This window comes from Pan troglodytes, chromosome 13 (genome assembly GCF_028858775.2).
Source record: "Pan troglodytes isolate AG18354 chromosome 13, NHGRI_mPanTro3-v2.0_pri, whole genome shotgun sequence".
Taxonomy (NCBI): Eukaryota; Metazoa; Chordata; class Mammalia; order Primates; family Hominidae; genus Pan; species Pan troglodytes.
Window position 1 is genome coordinate 17,397,732 of NC_072411.2, and position 21,021 is coordinate 17,418,752.

Here is a 21,021-nt window from a genome sequence, read left to right on the forward strand (position 1 = left end):
GAAAATATCATAACTGCCAAAGGGAGCATTCACTGAGAAAATGCCCATATATTTTGACAGAATATATTTCAATAGCTACACAGAATAATGATCCTCCATAGAGATAAGAGTATATTGTGAAGTCTCAATTTTTAGGTCTTTTTGAGAACTTACTTGCAAACCATTAAATACTTATTTGGCACCAACTGTGAACTAGACTCTGTGAGGAGTACTAGGGTTACAATAATACATGACACATATATTTTGTATTTAAGGAACTATCAATCAGGTAGAAGGGAAAGACATTTAAAAAAATAGCTGGGAGTGGTGGCAGGCACCTGTAATTTCAGCTATTTGGGAGGCTGAAGCAGGAAAATCGCTTGAACCTGGGAGGCGGAGGTGGCAGTGAGCCGAGACTATGCCATTGCACTACAGCCTGGACGACAAGAGCGAAACTCCGTTTAAAAAAAGAAAAAAAAAAAAAACTATGATACAGTATAATTATTGCAAAAAGATGGATATAGTAAACCATGCTGGGAGACAAAGGACAGAGAAAGTAATTTTTTCATGGGAGCAGGCAAACTTTGACAGGAAGAGGCACCGTGACTTTATGTGAAAATAGGTTATCTGCAGGTGTAATGAAGATGTAAATTATGATAAGGTCATACTGGATTACAGTAGGCCATAAATTCCATCACTGGTGTCATTATTAGAAGAAATGTTGAGACACAGAGGCACAGATATACAGAGAAAAGAGCATGTGAAGATGTGGCTGAGCCTGGAGCTATGCTGCTGCAAGCCAGGAAACTCAGGAAGCCACCAGACACTGTGAGAAACAGGAGAGGATTCTCTGCCAGAGGCTCTGGAGGGAGGGTAGCCCTGCAAACACCTTGATTCTAGACCTCTGTTTACTTAAATTTCTTTTGTATTAAGTCACCCAGTTTGTGATAATTTATTACAATGTCCACAGAAAACTAATACTTGACAATGTAGAAGGGGCTTAAGCTGCATTTTGAGGATTTTACGTAAAATCTTACCAAACGGATGAGGAGAGAAAGGTCACTGCAGGAACAGAAATAGGATGTACAGAACATGGACGTGAATGCAGCATGGTCTACTTTAAGGAACAGCAGTGGCTAGGCAAGGGTCAAAACCAAAGACCCTAGATGTGGCGTAGCAGAGACATTTGCTTCACACGCCTCTTTACAAGGATCTAGCCTGCGGTGAGATTTGTTTCAAGGTGCAGAGAAAAGATCAATCGAGGAAAATTGTCCACACAACTTTCTATCTGCCCATGCTAACCATACTGATGCCCGAACACATTTCTTTGCTCAACCTCCCCTCCCTCACCCCAGCCACTTCAATAGCTTTGGATCCTAACTCAAGCCTTGAATAATTTTATGTTTCCTTTTCGACAGATCCTTCTCCAGTTTTTTACGTTCCCCACTAGGCTCAGCTAGTACACACGTATCCATGCCTGTACTTAAGAGATTTCTGGCCGGGCGTGGTGGCTAATGCCTGGAATCCCAGCACTTTGGGAGGCTGAGGCAGGCGGATCACCTGAGGTCAGGAGTTCAAGACCAACCTAGCCAATATGGTGAAACCCCATCTCTACAAAAATACAAAAATTAGCCAGGCATGATGGTGGGCACCTATAATCCCAGCTACTCGGGAGGCTGAGGCAGGAGGATTGCTTGAACTAGAGAAGCAGAGGTTGCAATGAGCCAAGATCGCACCACTGCACTCCAGCCTGGGCGACACAGCTAAACTCTGCCTTAAAAAAAAAAAAAAAAAGAGGGATTTTTATGTCCCATAAATCATGCCAGCTAAGTAAAGTTCAGCCTGGAAGGGTAGTAGGCAAGTGGAAAAAAAAAAAAAAAAAGAGTTGTACAGGAATGTCACATTCCAAGATGTCCACAGACAAACATTTTCATCCAGGAAATGTTTTAAACCAATCTAAATAACATATCGCCTTCTGTAATCTGGCAAGCCACTCTTCAGCAGGAACAGGATTCCTCTACAGGCCAAAACAACAGAAGTGGTGAAAGACAGTTCCATCTTCCCATCTTCAGTTTCCATTCATATCCTCTTTCCCTTCTTAGATAAGATTTGATGAAAAATAAGCCTTGAGGAAACTCAGAAGTGTAAAAAATAAATAATGATAAGGATTTAGCATTTGGATTTGGTAATTCATAGCGACATCTTCTCTGTCTATGGTGTGGGAAGATGTGGAAGCTCTACAGTTTGTAGCATATAAAAGGACTCCATCCAAGGGAGGTTTATACCGCCATGGGGCCAGAGTCTGAGCTTTCCTTACAGAGAGGTCATCCAAAATGTGCTTTTGGCATAGGGGATTTTATGTAAGTCACAATAAGGTGAGTTCAGGTGAGCCTATTATCTACTGAGTCATTTTAAAGTTCTATATTCAGAAAAACCTGCCTAAAAAAATTTAGGAGAGGAAAAATAAACACCCGTTGACACAAGTCTCGAAAGTCTGCTGTATACATTCTCCTCAAAGGCCCACCTGGCATTATTCTGACAACTTTGAAAGCTTGATGGAGTTTGGCAAGCTTATACCCTCTTCAGGTGCATATATAAAAAAATAGTCTTTGGAAGCAAAGGAAATAATAGAATTATTTTTGTGCTCTAAACAAAGTAGAGTAGTTTCTACTGAGAATGAAACTATAGGTGGCTGGGAATTATTCTATCATTTGTAAGCTCCAGTGGATACTTAGCCTGTTGCCATTTTAAAAATGAAAGAAACCACATCAGTGTATGCCTTGTCAAAAAGTTCCACAGATTTTTGTTGTTGTTGTTTTGTTTTACCACTATTTACACACCTGTCAGCAATACATGTTCTCTGTTCTACCCCTAGAGGAATGGCATTTAAGAAATGGATTATAAAAGAAACTTTATTTGAAGGATTACTGCATCTTGCTTTTTAGTCATTTAGACTGTTTATACTAAATTTTAAGAAAAATTAAGCTTAACTTTTGCTTATATTAATTAATTTGCTACCATTGCAGGTAAGTGGGACACAAGTTTGTTCTTTTCCAAAATACATATTCTTAGTATCTTGGTGTATGCTTTGTAGGGGCCAAAGGAAAGCTTCTCCTTTACCCTCTAAGGTTTCTTGAAAATGAACGTCACAATAGACACTAAGACAAGACATACAGATCTACTTAACATGCATAGCATGGGGGAATCGCATGGGAATGATTAACCAACAACCCAGTGAGGTCCAGATTATTACAGATTCTTTTGCATAAGGGAAGAGGAGATAGGAAGAAATGTGACAACTTTGTGGGAAGCAAATGATTTTAGAAAGAATGAGTGAGTTTAATGCTCAGACAATGGTTAATAAGTGATACTCTTTGGGAATCAAGTGGGTCTGCAAGATTGAACAACGGTTCCTGACAAAATCTGTCCAAATGTTACATTCCTCAGTCAATAGGTAAGAAGACTTCAGGAAGGAACTGGAAGGCACATGTGTTGTCTTTGGAAGGTCCAGTCTTTATGAAGTTACAGGAAAAGCCTTTTCCAGCATCTGCTGACTTTCAAGAGTTTTTAATTTAAAATAATTGTCCAGGCACAGCGGCTGATGCCCATAATCCCAGCACTTTGGAAGGCCGACGCAGGCAGATCACCTGAGGTCAGGAGTTCGAGACCAGCCTGGCCAACATGGCAAAATCCCATCCCAACTGAAAAATACAAAAGTTAGCCAGATGTGGTGGTGGGCACTTGTAATCCCAGCTACTCAGGAGGCTGAGACAGCAGAATAGCTTGAATCCAGGAAGTGTTGGTTGAAGTGAGCCAGGATCGTGCCACTGTACTCCAGCCTGGGCGACAGAGCGAGACTCCATCACAAAAAAAAAAAAAAAAAAAAAATCAGTGTGGCAGAGTGTCACATTGGTTGAAAGTTCCTGGACTCCTTCAGCTTTACTCTTCCTCCTCTATTTGGAAATAAAATGTTAGGTGGCAGTGAAGGGTTGAATCAGATAAGAGCCATACCAAATAATTCAAATTAAACAAGTCAAAGAAAAACTAATTTCAAATATTCTGCTCTTTCTTTAGAGTGCTGAGGACAAAGGACCAGGAAGACAGATCTTTATAATTCAACTTGCTCAGACAGTGTTGTACTCTCCCTGCATTTTCTCCAAGCCTTCATTGAAATAGCCATGTGCCACAGAGCTTTGTCTGCAGTGCACTGGGCAATGGTAAAGGGTTGGAGATCATACATGGGAGAACGTGGACAGAAAAAAAAATTAACTAACTACTGCAGGAAAGAAGAAAGTATATGAGAACACAGTGGAAGGAGGACCACAGATGGACAGTGGGCAGAGCACATATATAAATTTATAGATATCTTAAGAAGGGCACCAGATTGAAAGTAGGATGGGAAATGTGTTTTTCATTAAAACATTAAAGTTTTAGGTGATCCCACAAATATAGAGAACTCACAGACATTGAAGTTACATATGGATAATTCAAAAATACAGAAGTATACAAGAAAAAAGTTTTAAAAATTTATAAAATTATTGTCTTTGTAAGGAAACACATAAAGCATTTCACCTTTCTTTAAATTTTTTATGTTTTTCAAAATTTTATGCCATAAGCAGAAATTAATTTATAATAAACAAATATAAGAGTTCAGTTACATCTTTCATGTTCCCTTTACACTGTAATGTGATATTATTACAGTATAATTAAACTTATGCTTTGCAACACAATAAACAAAACACTTTCATTTATATAAATCCACAAATAAATAAAAAAATTAGTGCACGTAAGTCTTACCATCTGAGTGATCACCCAGCCTTCCTTACCTTAGCAGGCCAACCTGAAAAGCTCCATAGGTTTCTACACCCTCTGAGTTATCTGTTTCCCAGCCGGAAGAACTGGATGTGAGTGAGGAAAGTCCTGTGAGCATCTCTCTCCGGGCCAACTCCCTGGAGGAGACGAACTAATAATACCTAAGCGAAGTATTCTGTCTGTTGTTGTTTCTCAGGCATTTTGACTTAAAATATCTAAATGCCTGAGAAAGTATTGTGATATTCAGACCATCTGAGAATCGGAAGGACACGAGAATGAATGAAGGACAAGTATAAAGACACAAAGTAAAACCCACAAAATCAGTGGAGTACAAATGATAAGTGAAGGTGTGGGGGAGTGGAAAATGGCTTTCCTCCACCCTTTTAGGTGCTTTGGATGGGCTGGGAATCAAATTGACATAGACACTAAAAGGGGAAAAAACATATTTAATTACATACGTACACATGAGAGTCTCACAAAGTGTGAGACTAGAGGAAGGGTCAGATGCTTGAAGATTGTATAACATCCTGAGCTACAGGTAGAAATAGGGGCTTCGAGCTTCTAGTGGGAGCTGGCAACACAAGTTAGGGTAGGGTGAGAAGAGGAAATATATTATTGTGTTAGGCCGCTCTTGCACTGCTAAAAAGAAATACCTGAGACTGGATACTTTATAAAGAAAAGAGGCTTGATTGGCTGACAGTTCTGCAGGCTGTACAAGCATGGGGCCGGCATCTCCCAGCTTCTGGGGAGGCCTCAGGAAGCTTTTACTCAGGGCGGAAGGCAAAGTGGAAGCTTGTGCATCAGATGGTCAAAGTAGGAAAGAGAGAGAGGGAGGGAGGGGAGAGAGATGTGTCACACTTTTAAATAACCAGATCTCACAAAAACTCAGTCACCCAGGGGATAGTCCAAGCCATTTATAAGGGATCCAGCCCCATGATCTAAATACCTCCCACCAGGCCCCACCCCCAACAACTGGGATTATGATTCAACATCTGATTTAGGCAGAACATCCAAACCATATAAATGGTGAATAAAGGGTGTCTTATTATACAGATAAAGAGTCTCTCAGGTCATAAAAGTTGTCTGGGAGCTGTCATCTTCCTGACAAAGATACTTTTACTAAAATAGGCTTGCTTTATATATGTAAATTTATTTAACAAAGGCATAGCTTTTCAGAACTACTCCTGTGTCTGCAGTTTCTCAGAATAACCCAGCTCAAAATATGCCAAAGAAGTATGTTTTAGGGTGGCACACTCTGGTCTCCTACAAGCACATTTTGGGGTGGTGTGTCCTGAGCCCCAAGGCATGTGAGAAATCTATTAATAAACTAAACACGTTTTTAAAAAACTTAGTAAGGGGGTGGAAATAAATGTGATATCAGGGTGTTGTTGCTGTGTCCTTTTTGTGGAACGAAATCTAATTTTAAAAACCAAACATGTTCTTATTTTTTCAGAACCTGCAAAGAGGCCTACCTGCCTCTAACTTTCACAGAAGTAAGTTGAACCTCCAGGTATTGCCTCTCTATTTAGCTGCAAAAATAATCCCAAGCATTTTTGTAGTCATCACTGTGGGATACCCAATAACACTTCCAGCTTCCTAGGTCTGCACAGTAATCAAAGTGCATCCTTCGTATTCCCTGCCCACAAATGCTGTTTTACTCATTCTTAAAATTCCTGAAACTGCCTTCCCGGTCTTTAGAACTTGTCTGACTCTTTCTAAGGTGTTTTCCCATCCCTAAACTTATTGCTACTGGGGTCTTTTGTACCCAACATTCTATCCAGACCTGTTTGGATACTGAAATTCTGCTTTAAGCTACATTTCCAAGTCCATTGCTGTCCTGCTGCTGAATAAGCCTGAGTAAGTCCTAAAGGAAGGAACAGACACTTGCATTCCTTTGGAAAATTGGTGGAAGGGGGACCAAAGTAGAGTAAAACAATGCAAAAATAAAATGAAAAAAAAAACAATTATTAAAAAAACAGGTATGTTTTGGAAGGAAGAACTCTGGCTGGTTTCTTCTTTTTTTTCTTTTCTTTAATTTTTTTTTTATATTATTATACTTTAAGTTCTAGGGTACATGTGCACAACGTGCAGGTTTGTTACATATGTGTACATGCTCCATGTTGGTGTGCTGCACCCATTAACTTGTCATTTACATTAGGTATATCTCCTAATGCTATCCCTCCCCCCTCCCCCCACCCCATGACAGGCCCCAGTGTGTGATGTTCCCCTTCCTGTGTCCATGTGTTCTCATTGTTCAATTCCCACCTATGAGTGAGAACATGCGGTGTTTGGTGTTTTGTCCTTGCGACAGTCTGCTGAGAATGATGGTTTCCAGCTTCATCCATGTCCCTACAAAGGACATGAACTCATCCTTTTTTATGGCTGCATAGTATTCCGTAGTGTATATTTGCCACATTTTCTTAATCCAGTCTATCATTGATGGACCTTTGGGTTGGTTCCAAGTCTTAGCTATTGTGAATAGTGCTGCAATAAACATACATGTGCATGTGTCTTTATAGCAGCATGATTTATAATCCTTTGGGTATATACCCAGTAATGGGATGGCTGGGTCAAATGGTATTTCTAGTTCTAGATCCTTGAGGAATTGCCACACTGTCTTCCACAATGGTTGAACTAGTTTACAGTCCCACCAACAGAGTAAAAGTGTTCCTATTTCTCCACATCCTCTCCAGCACCTGTTCTTTCCTGACTTTTTAATGATCGCCATTCTAATCGGTGTGAGATGGTATCTCATTGTGGTTTTGATTTGCATTTTTTTGATGGTTTCTTCTTTTTTTTCATTAAAAAATAAATTCTAATACAGTTTCTTTTTAAAGCATTATATTCTTAAATCTAAAATGTAATCCAATTCAATGAGCCTTCTATGTCCTAAAATTTTACAAAAAGATTTCAAGAAACAAATGTACCTTAATTCTACATTAGAGGCAGATTTATTCATTCAGATTTATTTGGTTTAGGGGTGATTATATGATGCTAAAGTTAATAGGGAAAAAAATCAAATATCCAGGAATTTTGTCCACATTATTATGAAAGCAATTTAACTACTTATGTTAAGTAAAATTATTAAAATCTACTAATAAACAGGAACTCTAAAATTGAGACTATCATGGTAAGAACTATCCATGCTTTATAAAGAATTTAGATTCCTCATTTTTAAGAAATTTCATATTTCTCCATTAGTGAAATTCACAAAATACAAAGGGTCTGCTTGCATGTTTTTTGGAAACAGCAGCAAAAGGGTCATGGGGCAGGAATGGGAGGTGAAGTGAGTAGGGAGTGTGATTTTATATCATTCAGCAGTTTTCTTGGTTTAGTGGAAACCTCATGTTAACATAGGTGTTGGGAAGCTAAGAACCAGTGACCAAAGGTCGAGTCGCTATCCTCATTGTAGGAAAGACAGGACTGCAAAAGTAATGTAGGTCCAGAATATCCCTAGCTGTAATACAATGCTAGAAAAGATGGAAGACTATATCCCTCAGTTCGTACTCTATGAAATAATCCTTATTAGCCACTTTGGACAATATTTCCCCAGATCCTTAATGAATATTTTAGAGTTATGCAAGATAATCAAAGCTAAATGCTTTTTGATATTGTTCTCCTTCCCTTTATCTCTCTTTCACAAGAGTTGCCTCTCCAGCTTTCCCTTTAGCTTAATTCTGTCCACCTTAACTTCATGAGACAGAAGAGTAAATTGAATTTTTTACATTTTCATAACAGACTCGTTTTCTTTATTTCACAAGTGACTTGTACGGGTGTGTGTAGACAACATAATCACTGTGCCATTCATTGAGGAATTCATTGGCACTAAGAATTGGCATTTAATTTATTTTCCCTCATTTGAAAAATACTGTGGAAAAAAAATTAAGTACCTTTTAAAATGTATTTCTCCGACCAAACAATCCAACTCTTTTCTTTTACAGTTCTGTTATTGCCACATAGCTATCATTTTTTCAACCATTTTTTAAATGGATGTGTGATCTACAAATAATACAACTGTCTGAACTTTAAAAATCACATTATTCTGAACACTGCAGAATGATTGCTAGCAAATATTTTTCAGTATGTTGTCACTGAAATATCACATACAAGTTAGATGTTGTGTAATGCATATGCCAGGATAGAACCTTATGTTCACAGGTTTTGAAAATATAATTTCTAACTTCAACAAAATAGAAATGAAATATCTATTTTCAGAGCATAAATGTATTCTGAAGCACTGACAGAATGACAACTATTAAAATGAGTCCTGTATTCCAAAGTGACAGCCTAGGCTAACATGAAACTTTTAAAGTCAGGACAAATCACTTGAAGATACTGCCAATACATTTCTTTTTTTTCCTATCAATGTGTTTTGCATGAAATTACTTTTCTGCAGTTTTGACATGTTCTAAACCAAAAGTATAATAAAAATATGCTTCAACTTGTAATTATTATTTTAGAAAAAAATCTATTTTTCTTTCTCTTTTCAAGGAAACAGTTTGTTACAAAGTATTAGTGGCATTTATGGCTACCAACTACTGAGCATTTCTTTCAGCTGTTCTACCACACCGGCATGCATTTTCCCCAGTCTCACAAAATCAATGAAGTAGGCTCTGATTCCACATTTCACAAAGAAGAAGACTGTATTCACAGGCACTATGTGATGTTGGCCATGACCACACAGCTGGAAAATGATGCCACAAAATTTCCAGTCCAAAACTGATACCGAACTACATGATTTTTCTGATTCTATTTTCATTGCTGACCTTATTAAATATAATAACAATTCATATGCACGTATAAGAATTTTTATTAGGCCCTAAATAATACAAACAAATTAGAAAACTCTGCCATTAAACAGTGAAAAGCAGCTCTCCTCTATTTAGTATATTCATTGTGTGTTTTTAAATTTTTAAATTTGTTTATTTGAAAATTTCCAAACACTAATAGCCTTTATTTGCCATTATTCTACAGCTGGTAACCCACATATTATCCTACTATTGAAATTAACTTGGATCCTATCAATTCAAAATTTTGAATTTGCGTAGCCTTTTTTAACATAAGAAATACATGCAGACTCGCATTATAAATGAATAAAATTTCTCATTAATTCAGCCTGTATAACCAAAAATTTTTCAGTTATGTTTTTTTTTCACCAGGTTATTTCTAGGCAAATGTCTTCCATCACCTTGCTCAGGGCTGTGCTAATAATTACTATGATCTCTCTGTCATAAACTAATATCTTTAATTAAAATTTTTAAAAACATGATTTCCAGGCAAGATGAGCACATATTTATGGATATCTGGATGCTGCTCTTAGTTTCCTCCAGCACATTTACTAAAATAACCACCATACGTCTTTTTGTGAAAATATATATGGAAATATATATAGATTTAAAAGTATACTAAAAAGCTTCTGTACAGCAAAAGAAATAATCAGCAGAGTAAACAGAGAGCCTAGGAAATGGGAGAAAATCTTTGTAAACAATGCATCCAACAAAAAGTTAATATCGCAAATCTACAAAAATCAAACAACTCAACAACTACACAAGAAAGAAAAGGCGCAAATACTTCCATTAAAATGTGGGGAAGAGCACAAGCAGAAACTTTCAAAAGATGGCATTTAAGTGGCTGACAAACATGAAAATATGCTCAAATTCACTAATTATCAGAGAAATGCAAATTGAAACCACAATTCAAGACCGTCTTATACCAGTAAACAACAGATGTTGGTTAAGATGCAGAGTAAAGGGAATGCTTATACACTGTTGGAAATGTAAATTAGTAGTACCTCTATGGAAAACAGTATAGAGATTTGTCAATGTACTAAAAATGGAATTATCATTTGATCCAGCAATCCTACTACTGTGTATCTACTCAAAGGAAAATAAATCATTTTTATCAAAAAGACACCTGCACTGGTTTGTTTACTGCAACACCATTCACAATAGCAAAGATACAGAATCAACCAAAATGTCTACCAATTGACAATTAAATTTAAAAAGTCATATATATATACACACATACACACATATATATACTATATATACACTATATATATTAAATTTAAAAAGTCATATATATAAAAACACACACGTATGTACACACACACACACACACACAATGGAATACTACTCAGACAAAAAATAATAAAATAACAGCTTTTGCCCAAACAGGAATGGAATTAGAGGTCATAATCTTTACTGAAATGACTCAGAAACAGAAAGTCAAAAACTGCTCACATGTTTTCACTTATAAGTGAGAGTTAAACAATGGGTACACATGGACATAAGGAATGGAATAATAGACATTGAAGATTCCAAAAGGACAGAGGGTGGGAAGGGAAGGAGGGATGAAATACTACATGCTGTGTACAATGTACACTATCTTGGTGATGGGTGCAATAAAGCTCAGACTTCAACAGTATGCAGTATATCCACATAATACAACTGAATTGTACCGCTAAATCTATAAACATAAAAAATTAAATTTAAAATTTAATACATATTTTTAAACTTGGAGTTGGCATCAAAATCTTCATATAAAAAAACACCCGAATAGCAAACCTGTAAGCACTTCTGGTAATGGCATAACATTAGCATCAGATTGGCAGAAAAACAATCACACTATAAACTCTATTCTTGGGCACTTTCTAATACTTCTAATCCCTCTATAGCACAAAAACAACAGATACTCAGAACCTAAATCTGTGACCTACTGTGAAATTCTTTGGAAAGGATCTAGTGGTTTTTTACAATACCCATGTCCATTGCTAAAGCTTTGTAAATCAATCCTAAACAAACATACCTCCGCAGTGAGTATAAATAGACTAGGGACAATTTCTCCACACTGGGAGAGAACACCTAATGTATGAAGACTCAGAATAATTTCCTCTTTAAAAGTGTATTTGCATGAACATTTAGAAGAAAACTTTAGAGAATATCTGATTTGTACTCTCAAGGAAAATCATGAGGCTATAGCCTTCGTGAAATTAATTTGACTCAACATGAGAAAAGGAGAATCATAGAAAAGTAAAAAATTTGCAGATAGAAAAGGCACGAAGCTGATTTTTTAAGAGGCATAAAAAAGCTCACTGAGTCTTAGACTGAACTAATGAAAAGGATGTCCATCTAGCTATATTAAGGCGGAAATGTAAGATGCTTATAATGATGATAAATAATGGCTCACTAACCTGCAGAAGAAGAAAAATGGCACTGGTGTTAACCTTGTCCAATGTAGATTACAAAGGGATATTAACTGTAGAGATTTGAAGGGGAAAAAATAGAATACATCCTCAGAGTTTAGCACCAAGCAAACTTTAGTTATGAGAGAAAGGTAAACAAAAAGTTGTTAAATGCAAATGCTCAAAAATAAATCAACTAAGTACAATCCTTGAATGTTATTCCCATGTTAAATAAGAGACTAGCAATCAAAAGAGCATTTAAGAGATGATTGGAAATTTTAAAAATTGCTTAAAAACAAAGAAATACAAAAGTATTTTTAAAGTTATAAATCGTATTTGATTTAGGTCTTCGAATTTCTTTACTATTCAGTAAGACCAAGTTTTTTAAAAAACCGGGAGAGAAAAAAGAAAAGGTCAGTGGAATCCGCTTCTAAAAACCATTAAATTCTTCTCTTGGTGTGGAGGAAATATATTAAATTTGAACTCAGTTGAACATGGACACAAATAATAGTCACCAAGTCCTGGGACAGGCTGTATGAGCCCCTTGAGGCTTTCTTTCATCCAGCACTGTTTCAGAGAAATTTCTATTTCCATCTATTCCTATAGGTTAGCTATTAAAAAAAAATAGACAATCGCAAAAACAAGTTGACCTTTTTGTGTTCCTTGCGCCCAGTCATGAAGGGCCCTTGTGACTGGACCTCATGCGAAACAACTCCGTACAAGAAGAGCTAGGGTCCCAGACTGCACCGAAGCCTCATGAGACCTCTCCTCCTCTGTGCACAGACGAGTGGCCAACTCTGGAGGCCAGGCAGTTGGTTCCCGGTCTGGTGGTGAATCCTCCATAGTCTAGTGAGTGCGGTGTCTGACTCTGGAGCCCAGGCTGTTGCTTTCCAGTCTGGTGGTGAATCCTCCATAGTCTGGTGAGTGTAAATATCTTTTCCTTTCTCCCCTTCCCGTTGCAATTTGCTTATTATATCAATCTGCTTATATCATTTGCTTATTATTATATCATTTGCTTATTATATCTGCATTGCCATATACATGGGATAAAGGCTGTTTACCCTTAAAGGTACTGTGTGTGTGTCTTTCCTTCTCCCCTCATGCATTTCCCGCACAGAACATTTTTGGCGTCACGAACAGGATTCGAAAAGGAAAGTATGCCACTTTTTGGACACAAGGACAGGGCTGGACATCCCATGTCCCGGGATGGGAACTCCCAGTTCTCCTCCTTGGCGATTGAATAGTCCAGGGTAACTGGCCTTTGTGAAAATTGGGAATCTAAATTAGTGCATTTTGAACCATTGGCTTTGTGTGAGGTGCTGCAGGGACCCCAGAAGGTAAAGGGGACGCTGAGGGAATTTCCCGGCATGGATGGTGCTTGCTTACTGCTTATAAGTTTATGTGTCAAGATAGGGACTGGTTGCTACAGAAGAAATGTAAGCTGGAAAAGAAAAATGCTAATCTGACTTCCAGACTGGCCCTGGCCCAATGCCAGGCCTATGCCTTGACTGATCAGGCTCAAAGCTATCAGCCTATTGCTGAAAAAAGCGGCTGTCTGAGTGGCCTGGGTCAGGCTAAAACTGAAGAACTAGCCAGACGTGGTTTGGAGCAGGTAAAATCCCAGCTCCTATCTCAAGGATGGGAAATTTATCCTAGTAAAATTCAAGGACCTGCACAAACTATAAAATTCCTTGGCATCCTATGGAATAAGGGAAATAGTCCATTTTACCAAAGGCTATAGCTAAAATACTAGAATGTGCAACCGCTATCACTAAGAAGGAGGCTCAGAAATTTATTGGCTTGTTTGGATTATGGAGGCATCATATTCCTCACGTGGGTAACATTTTACAACATCTGCATGAAGACGCTAGAAAACGCTATGACTTTCACTGGGGATAGAAAGACAGCGTGGCTTTTGAACAAGCTAAACAACCAGTGCAACTGGCCCTAAATCTATGACTCATATGGGATGGGTGAGTAAAACTGCAAGTAACTGTCCTAGATCAACATGCTAATTGGAGCCTTTGGCAAAAACAAGATGGGAAGAGGGTACCTTTGTGGTTCTGCATCCGGGAGCTGCCAGAGGCCAGCAAAGCTTACACACCTTTCAAAAAGCAACTGTCAGCTTGCTGTTGAGCTTTGCTGGAAACAGAGCACCTCTGCCTCAACCATGATGTCTTTATGAGGTCTAAAATTCCTATTATGATTTGGCTCATGAGTTCCCTCAGAACTCACTGGATAGGGCAGACCCAAGAAAGTAGCATCATAAAATAGAAATAGTACATACAAGACCAGCCTAAGCCAAAACCAAAGGGGGTATCACTTTCACATGAGAATGTTCAAAACTTTCCAGTCCTGCAGATAGGGAAGGAAATCTCCCTTGCCCAATGGGGCAAATCCTTTATAAGAACTAAGCCCAGAGGATCAGACACATGCTTGGTTTACTGATGAATCTGCCAGATATATTGATGGGACCCGATTCTGGAAGTCTGTAGCTTGCAATCCTGTTAAAAACATAAGCATTTCTGATGAAAGAATGAATGAAGGGGTGGGAGCAGCCAGCTGGCTGAACTAGTAGCCACCATCCAAGCTATTCAGGAGGAGGCCAGAGGGATTTGTCACTTGAATACCAACTCTTGGTCAGTAGCAAATGGTCTTACTACCTGGATGCCCCAATGGCAACAAAACAAATGGTTAATTGGGAATACAGAGGTTTGGGGAAAACAATACTGGGAAGATATCCTAATCCTAGCGCAGACTACCATTATCACTGTTTTCTATGTTGATGCTCATGTACCTCTTTTTTCTCTTGACAGACTATTTAATCAGCAGGCAGATCAACAGGCCAAAATTTCCACCATAACTGCAAACTTAAATGTGGATGGATTACAACACGTTCAAGCCTTGCAATGGCAGGCATTATAATGTATGGTGGTATAATTGTTAGTAATTACCAGGGAGAGTTAGAAATCATTTTATACAATATCGCTCCAGAGTCTTTTGCTATAAAACCGGAGATGCAGGTTGCTTAATTGTTAGTGGTACCTTGCCAACAATTAACCCCCAAGGAAATTTCTGCCCCCTGTAGAAACAACATATAGAACTGGAGAATTCAGGTCCAGCAGAGTGGGCAATTTAAATCCTGGTGCCAAAATATGGGTCCACTGTCCATCGGATCCCATCCCTAAGGCTGGTGACCTTGTAGCTATGGGAGCAGAAAATGAAGGCAGAGTACAATTTCCTAAAGATGAAAAATGATATCATGTTCCCCTCTGCTTTTGTTATTACAGAGAATAACCTATCTGCTAGTAATCAGTACTTGAGTCATCATGTCTGAGGCTGGGAATGAGTTCATCCCCTGGGTAGCCACCACTGCAACACAAGCCAACCACAGTCAGTGCTGGCTATGTGCCAAGTTGCCAGCTGCAGGGAATGAATTACCTTGGAAAATTATCTCTGCCAACATTTGCGAGTGGCTATGTCACTACCAATGGGGTCAGGAGGATAGCACCTGTAGTACAACCTGGACTTCTTTTAACCAAACCAAACAGTCTATTTTTGCCCAAGCCCAAAGAAACACAGCATCTTTGTTACTTAAATAACATATTGCAACAGTACAATTATAGTCAAACCATTGCTGTCCCCTGGGGGCCCTTAGGGTATGTGGGTCCTCTGGAGAGTGATACCTATCCCCACATTGGATGGGGAGATGCACTTGAGGGTGGCCATTAATTCTATTCACCATCTGGGATGATATTCCCCTCCCCAGTAATCTAAATGCTTACAAACATCACTGGTAATAAATGTGCCGGACTCCCTGGTGGTGGTACCGTATCACAGTATTCACCCCTGCCACCGGTATAATCCTGCCTCAGCAACAAGTTAAAATATTAAGCTTACATGTAGAAAAAGCTCTTAACGATAGTAGCACTGGACTTGTGTTGTTATCAGATGAATCTGCTCAGCTGAGTACTGTTGTGTTGGAAAATCGAATGACATTAGATATGCTTACCACAGCCCAAGGAGGGGTTTATGCCTTACTGCATACTTAATGTTATGTGTATATCCCTGACAATTCTCACAATATTACTCTCCTTGCGAAGCCGTGGTGGTGTGGTTTTTATTAATTGTGGTTTTAATTCTCCTCTGCTTACCCTGTATCTGTAACCTATAGCAACTATGACTTCCCCGTGTATCTCTAAGGGTATTTTCCTACAATTGAGTATTAAATTGAGGCCAAGTGTAGAGGAAAAGTTAAAAATTAAATTCGAACTCAATTGAACATGGACACAAACAATGGTCACCAAGTCCTGGAGCAGGTTGTATGAGCCCCTTGAGGCTTTCATCCAGCACTGTTTTGGAGAAACCTCTACTTCAATCTCTTCCTATATGGTAGTTATTAAAAAACAATAGACAATCATAAAAACAAGTTGACCTTTTTTGTGTTCCTTGAGCACAGTCATGAAGCGCCCTTGTGACTGGACCTCATACCAAACAACTTGTTACAAAAAGAGCTAGGGTCCCAGACTGCGCTGAAGCTTCCTGAGACCTCTCCCCATCTGTGCATGGATAAGTGGCTGAGTCTGGAGCCCAGGCCATTGCTTCCGGGTCTGATGGTGAATCCTCCATAGCCTGGTGAGTGCAGGGTCCGACTCTGGAGCCCAGGCTGTTGCTTCCCAGTCTGGTGGTGAATCCATCATAGCCTGCTGAGTGTAAATATCTTTTCCCTTCTTCGATTCCCATTGAAATTTACTTATTATATTCAATCTGCTTATTATATCAATTTGCTTATTATATCATTTGCTTATTATTATATCGTTTGCTTATTATATCATTTGCTTATTATTATATCATTTGCTTATTATACTGCATTTCCATTTACATGGGATAAAGGTTGTTTTCCCCTTAAAGATACTGTGTGTGTGTCTTTTCTTCTCCTCTCGTGCGTTTCCCGCACAGAACAGTTGGTAATAGGGATGTGGCAAAAAAAGTTAATTAGCTTGATAGTGATAATCATTTCACAATATACAGGTATATCAAAACATCATGTTGTTTGTAAATTCTACTACAATAAACCTTTAAATTTTGTAAAAATATATTAACTAGGAAGCAAATAAGAGAAGTAAAATAAAATCAAATAAATAAGTAATTAAATAAGCCAGGTGCAGTGGCTCATGCCTTTAATCCTAGTAATTTGAGAGGCTGAGGCAGGAGGACAGCTTGAGCCCAGGAGTTCGAGACCAACATGGGTAACTCAGTGAGACCCTGTGTATCAGTCCATTCTCAACACTTCTATAAAGAACTACCTGAGACTGGGCAATTTATGAATAAAAGAGGTTAAATTGATGCAGAATTCTGCAGGCTTAACAGGAAGCATGACTGGGAAGCCTCAGGAAACTTACAATCATGGTGGACAGAGAAGGGGAAGCAAGCATGTCTTACCATGGCAGACCAAAAGAGAGACAGTGAAGAGGAACATGCTACGCACTTTAAAATCATCATATCTCATGAAAACTCAGTCACTATCACAAGAACAGCAAGGGGAAAATCTGCCATCATGATCCAATCACCTCCCACCAAGGTCCCCGGCTTATTTGACAAAGGATTTGGGCAGGGACACAAATCCAAATCATATCATTCTGCCCCTGGCCCCTCCCAAATCTCCTGTCCTTCTCAAACTGCAAAATACAATTATCTCTTCTCAATAATACCTCAGTCTTAATGCATTTCAGCCTTAACTTAAAAGTCCACAGTCAAAAGTCTCATCTGAGACAAGGTAAGTCCCTTTCACCTATGAACCTGTAAAATCAAAAAAAGTTAGGTACTTCCAAAATACAATGGGGGTACAGGCATTGGGTAAATGTTCTCACTCCAAATGAAAGAAATTGGCCAAAACAAAGATGCTACAGGCTCCACACAATTCCAAAACCAAGCGGGCAGTCATTTAATCTTAAAGCTCCAAAATAATCACCTTTGACTCAATGTGTCATATCCAGGGCACACTGATGCTAGGGGTGGGTTCTCAAGGCCTTGGGCAGCTCCGCCCCTGTGGCTTTGCAGGGTTCGGCCCCTGTGGCTGCTCTCATGAGCTGGCATTGAGTGCCTACAGCTCTTTCAGCACATGGTGCAAGCTGTCTGTGGATCTACCATTCTGAGATCTGAAAGAGGGAGGCCCCCTTCTCACAGCTTCATGAGGCAGTGCCCCAGTAGAGACTGTGTGTGGGCTCCCAGCCCACATTTCCCCTTACCCTGACCTGGTAGAGTTTCTGCCTGGGGGCTCTGCCCCTGCAGCAGATTTCTGCCTGGATATCCAGGAATCTTCATACATCCTCTGAAATCTAGCAGAGTTTCCTAAACTTCAACTCTTGCCTTCTGTGCACTTGCAAGCCCAACACTTTGTGGAGGCCACCAAGGTTTGGGGTTTGCACCCTCTGAAGCAATGGCCCAAGCTGTACCTTGCCCTCTTTTAGCCATGGCTGGAACTGGAGCAGCTGGGACACAGGGCACCATGTCCCAAGGCTGCAGAGAGCAGCAGTGCCCTAGGCCTATCCCAGGAAACCATTTTTCCCTCCTAGGTCTCTGGGCCTGTGATGGGAGGGGCTGATGCAAGGGTCTCTGAAATGTGCTGGAGGCATTTTCCCTATTGTCTTCATTATTAACATTGGGCTCCTCTTTACTTAGGCAAACTTCTGCAGCTGGCTAGAATTTCTCCCTAGAAAATGGGTTTCCTTTACTACTGCATAGCTGGGTTGCAAATTTTCCAAACTTTTATGCTCTGCTGCCTTTTTAAATATAAGTTCTCTTTGTTTATGCAAATGAGCATAGACTTTTAGGAGCAGCAAGACCACCTCTTCAATGTTTTGCTGCTTAGAAATTTCTTCCATTAGATACTCAAAATCTCAAGTTCAAAGTTCCACAGATCTCTAGAGCAGGAGCAAAATGCCACCAGTGTCTTCGCTAAAGCAAAATAAGAGTGACCTTTGTTCCAGCTCCCAGTAAGTTCCTCATCTCCCTCTGATACCTCTTCAGCCTGGACTTCACTGTTCATATCACTATCAGCATTTTTGTCACAACATTCAACAAGTTTCCATGAAGTTCCAAACTTTTCCACGTCTTCCTGTCTTCTTCCGAGCCTTCCAAACTGTTCCAACCTTTGCCTATTGCCCAGTTCCAAAGTTGCTTCCACATTTTCAGGTATCTGTATAGCAGTGCCCCACTCTTCTGGTACCAATTTTCTGTATTAGTCCATTTTCACACTGCTATAAAAAACTATAAAAATTATACCACTGCTATAAAAAAGACTGTGCAATTTATTAAGGAAAGAGATTTAATTGACTTACAGTTCCTCGGGTATAACAGGAAGCATGTTTGGGAGACCTCAGGAAACTTACGATCATGGTGGAAGGTGAACGGCCAGCTAGCACATCTTACCATGGTAGAGCAGTAAAAAGAGAGAATGAAAAAGAAGGAAGTGCCACACACTTTTAAATTATTGAATATCACGAGAACTCACTCACTATCAAGAGAACAGCAAGGGGGAAATCTATCCCCATGATCCAATTACCTCCCACAAGCCCCTCCTCCAATTTGACATGACATTTGGGTGGGGACACAAATCCAAACCATATCATCCTGTCTGTACAAAAAAAAAAAAATTAATTAGCTGGATGTGGTGACATGTGCCTATAGTGCCTGGCTACTTGGGAGGCTGAGGTGGTAGGATTGCCTGAGCCTGGGAGGTTGAGGCTGCAGTCAGCCATGATTGCCCCACTGCAATCCAGCCTGGGTGGCAGAGCAAGATCCTGTCTCTAAATTAATTGATTAATTAATTAAAACTACTTACACAGGCTAAGAATAGCATGAAGGCTTCCAGTTCAAGAAAAGGCAAGTACTTTTCCCTTCTTCATAAAATTGCAATAAAATTAAATTAAATGACTACATTTACTTTTTAATAAAAAGATCTGAAGGTTATAGACCACATGAGTACACAGGACATTTCAATAAACTTGTAGCAAAACAAAAGATTGCAAAAGCCCTGTGAAATACCACAGAAATGTAGCAGTGGTGTGATGGGATTCAGTATTTTCTCTAGAATCCTCAAGGTTTGGGCAGGCCTAGTCAGGAATGGAGTGACATATCAGTGTGCAAGTTCACTCATGGCTGGGCTGTTTCATCACTATGCTAGTTGTCCCCCCACTCTAGTCTAACTTCTCTCCCGACTGCTTCCTGAATCCTGGGTGCATTTTATCTTGTGTGAAAACCAGAGGATTCTTTTCCAAAAAAAGCAGAAGCACTTACACTGAAGAAAATGTGATAGTTTATATGTATAAAAATTATCACCAACAGATAAATATAACCAAATTACACTTAGGTATAAGCACATTTTAAGGTTTTCAAAAGAGTTAAATTTATAGCTCAATTATAAATAATAATAAATACTGTTCAAAACAGTTTCTAACTTAACACAAAGTTAAAGCATAATTTAAAATTTCAAATCAAAGGGACCATGGTTTAAGAAGATGGTTGGTAAGCACTGAAACCTTTGAGGGATATACTTAATTTTAAGTAATTGTTTTAATAAGGTTATTGAATTAGAGTAGGCTACCAGTGTGATCAGGGTGGGGAACCAAATTTTAGTGGCATAATACAAGTTTGCTTCTGGCTCACAAACAGGGCGAGGCCAGTGACCTGTGAGCAACATTCTATCTTGTGACTTCTTCATCTCTTAGAGCCTTGAAATCTTCTGTAAGGCCATTTGTGTCCTGCTGGACCATGCAAGAAAGACTAAGGTTGACAAATCAAACAAAGTTTTTATTGGTTATGCTTGAAATGCATTTATCATATGGACCTGCACTCTATTAGCAATAACTCACACTATTCCACCTATATTGAAAAATGAAACCTACCTCTGTGCATATTAGGTAAGAGAAAAAGTTTTGTAAAAAATAGCCCAGTTTCTGCCAAAATTACAGAAAATGTAAAGAGATTATAAATATCATCAGTAACTATTTTTAAATTAATAATAATTTGAAATAAAAAGCTGGGCA